This window comes from Polyodon spathula, chromosome 8 (assembly GCF_017654505.1).
Source record: "Polyodon spathula isolate WHYD16114869_AA chromosome 8, ASM1765450v1, whole genome shotgun sequence".
Lineage (NCBI taxonomy): Eukaryota > Metazoa > Chordata > Actinopteri > Acipenseriformes > Polyodontidae > Polyodon > Polyodon spathula.
In genome coordinates this window covers 28,318,268-28,322,377 of record NC_054541.1, presented here as the reverse complement: position 1 = coordinate 28,322,377, position 4,110 = coordinate 28,318,268, and the positions used below count along the sequence as shown (strand labels likewise).

Genomic DNA, 4,110 nt, shown 5'->3' with positions numbered 1-4,110 from the left:
GACATCTACTTTTGTATGTATTTTAGTATGTCCTGCCCGTTGCCGCCAGCAGCAGGGCTGGTAGGTGACGTAATCACATCCGAAGACATAACCCTAATACACACACCTTGCAAAGGACCCGGCTCTTTTGTACAGCTGAATCGGCGCTATGCTTTAGTGTGAGAGGTTCGGCATTCCCACCTGCCCTCTGCCTGTGGGTGGATTGCCTTGCTCTGTGTGGTGCGCCTGCCTGCGTTGACCGAGATCGCTACAGTATGCACGATTGTAGGCTATAAATAAATAAGTTACAAGTGCTATTTGTGTTTGTAACTTATTATATTATACATGTATACAATTTATGTAACACTTAATTATATATTTATTAAAATTACGATAGAACCGCCTAACCCAATATACAATTTGTTTATAATTGTTCGTGAATTCCTCTAATCATGTTGAATGCATTTTCTCTGGCACTATGCGCGCCTCCGCGATAAACTCAACATAACATGATTAGAAGTTGCCATCGAACATTTGCAACATTATAAGAACATTGCATATGCCTACAAACGTGTGAAGGTGGTGTATGTTGTACAACATGTATACTTACAAATGCGTTTAGGCAACGGAATATTCTGAGGAGGCACCAAAATGGTTCAAGATGAAGCGCTTCTCCTCCTCGCCTTCACGTGCGTTGAGCATTTCTTGGTCGCCAAGCAATTTTCGACGTGCAGCATTCTACGAAGATCCTAGCCACAGTTTGGGGATCATATTGAAGCACACCCCCTGATTTAAAGATGCACCAAAACTTAATTTTTAGAAAACTAAAGGTCCGCTCGATCACATTCCCAGGGGACCTGTGTGGCCTATTGACACGCCTGTTCTTCATTTAGACAAGTGTTAAAAAGGTCGCATTGCAAATCAAAGAAAACTTTATTGTAATATCTAGTATGCTGTTTTCTGTACCAAGATTTCATTATTTACTCTTAGGTTTTTATTTGTATAATTCAAATAAAATCTACAGTAGAGGTCAGCTTGTCATATAATGTACGTATCCAGAGTTCAGATAGGCTACAGTTGTATTGATAATTTCTTGGTAGTAACATTTACACTGGGTTCATACAACTACCTTTTAATATTTTGTAACTGCTCCTGATTAAGCAGGATAGATGCAATCATGCTTTTTTTCATCTGGTAAATCTAAGAAATGAACCCCAGTCCTGCCACTCCCAGCAAAGCCATACTGTAGTTTGTTTATTCCATTTTTTTAAAACACCAAATAACTTAAATACTGTTTCAAGGTGAGTAATATACTTTTTAAATTAATTAAATATTTCCTTTTCCAAGTGCAAATTAACTCCTGATAAATTATGACAATTAGCAAGATTTCCTTTTAAATTCCCACGCAAAAAAAGCACTGCTGTTAAGATAATAACATTATTTCATAAATCAGCATGTGAAACCACATTAGCATGACTATTTAATAACGAAATAGGCATAGTGACCACTTGAAAAGGTCAAAATCAATGCTACATACCGATTTGTTCATTAAAACTGGAGTTATCATTTATGAACTTTCCATTATTCAAATTCTACAGCAATAATTTCTAAACATACTGTAGAGGATTATAAATTGCTCCCCGCCTCCAGTTCTGCATATTTGGGTTTTAGTTTTTCAGAAAACTTTGTTATTTTAAAAACATGTTTTAATTAAATTGTTATTCATGGTAAAATTTCAGATTTCTGTAGGCTTATCCAATTACCACAGAACTATGAAACTTGGCCAAAGTGAAGGCTGAGCAAGAAGATTTAAAGATTACTACAATGACTATCTTCCTTGTATTTCCTCTTTCTAAAAATAATGCAATCCATTTGAATCCCCCCCCCTTTTTTAATAATTATTAAATAAAACTCATGGTAATTTATTCAGCATCTTTATTATGTTGTTGATTCATCTTAATTCATTACACAAATAAGTTGAGTATAAAATGGATGGCCTTTCGCGATCTATATTAATCCTGTTTAGAAATGTCAAACTGAGCTGAGAAAACAAGTGTTAAACATGCCCAGCACAAAGAACAATACATATATTAATGCTACTAAATGTAAATGTAAAGGCAGGTGTATATAACTAGATAATAGTATATAAAAAACATAGTGCTTTGAAACTCTACCCTGTTCTTGGGTTCAGCAAAAAGATGTGCTAGCTAAAGTGATTTTTACTCAACACAAAAATATAAAAATATGGACATATGGCGTACTAATTGTAAAGTTGAATTTCACACAAAGAAGTTTACACTTGAAGAATATTCAGTAATGACATACATATTTCTAAAGTAAACAAATGCAACATTGAACCTCCTTATGAGTCCAAGACAAAAAAGGTGCATTTGGTGTCTAAAACACAATGAAGTGCCAGCTATACAACCAGGAAATAGGAAAATAGTGTAACTTTTTTTGAGACAATACAATATAACTAATACAATAAATATAACACAAGCTTTCTATTTAACTCTCATATTCCACATGTCTTGCTAATTCACTGGAGTTGATTTTTTCACTGAACAGCTCATCAAACCTGGCATTCTGCTTGGAAGTGAAATGATTTTTCCAGTCACCAACAGTACCTGAAAGACATAAAGTATTTGAATGTATTATTTGCATAAGTTAATAAATACCCTGTTGTTTTGGGCTTATCAATGCCCTCTTTTAGCATTGCAGTGCTTTAGTTTTAGTTCAGTGGTGATGAAACTCTTACCTTTCCTAAATATCAGCTTCTTGTTGGAAGTCAGTACGCAGACCGTGTGGTTTGGATTCACTTTCTCCTTCTCTGCCTTGTCCTTCATTTCACTGAAGGAAGATTTCTTTGAAATGTCTTTGACTTGATCTTCAGTGACATTGATGCCCAAAAACGTGCTGATCTCCTTGACATGTTTTGGAAGATCCTATGAAAAACATACATTTGACAGTTTAGTTTTACATTGAGGGAATGGCAAAATGTATTGGTGTTAATTGATTGAATTAACCCCAGTGGGATAGCATGGAAAAGAAAAGAATCAGACCATCATGTTCCAAAGAATCTAAATAGTGTTTTCTACAAATTTCCCCAACATGCATCTGCTATGGAATATATAACAGGGATTGTTCCAGTTAACTTCATTCCTCAAAGTGACTTTTTAGTTCTACACTAATGTAAGACAATATCAAATGGATGATGTCCATGCCTGTGCTCCATTTTGAACTCACCTGCTTTAAGGACTCATAGTACAGAACAAGGACATTTTCATCAGTTTTGCTCTTTTCCCAGCTAAGGACATGGTCAATCCAGGAACCGCACACAACTGCAATACAAATACAGGCAAAGCAAATTATTGTATCAAATTAACACTTTTGCATCATATATCATGTCTGATATGAAAATTAAAAGGACATGGTGGTAACTCTTTTAACAACATGCAGATTTAATTGATGTTCTTCACATTTTTCCATCTCAATCTAAACATTAGTCATATTTACCTTCTCCTTTCAAGAACATTTCTAAAAAGGTGGATCATTTCTCAATCTTGTGCAGATTGGGGTTCTGCTTGTAATAATGGTACAATGAAACAGCGGTGTCCTTAGGATTTCTGATCACATAAATCATCTGGAAGCAAGAACAAGATAATAATTTTATTTTGTGTAGATCAGACAACATCTCTTAATAATTTGGTGTTTGCACAGCGTAATGTTGAAAAGTAGTATCCTTTATTACTGCACTGTGCTGTGATACTTTGCCATTATGATTTCATGGCTGTGTTATCTGATAAAGCAACAAACATAATGGCTGTTTTCTGTTACCTTGCATTTTTTTGTTTTGAACTGCACTGGGATCATCTCATAGTTGAGGTGTGTTGGGATGAGCCTCTTGTTGGGGAGGTTTCTCAGCTCATCGAATTTGGAGAGATCTCCGAACTCCAGAGGTGATGTCAGTGTCACTTTGCTAACCCTATTGTCTTCATTGTGGCTGTAGTACAGATTCTTCATAATCTCTGCAAGCCAGTGCGTGCCTAGAAAGAGTTTCAAAACACACATCAGTCAAGCAGTCTGTGTACACTGATCTACCCATTTCTGATAGACCAACTTTTAATAATT

The 4,110-nt window shown here is 35.5% G+C and overlaps 1 pseudogene; it reads right to left on the bottom strand.

Annotated features, from left to right (window-relative positions):
• Positions 1-2,487: 2,487 nt before the first annotated feature.
• The window catches only part of LOC121319113, a 2,629-nt pseudogene continuing 1,006 nt past the window's right edge, over positions 2,488-4,110 (bottom strand).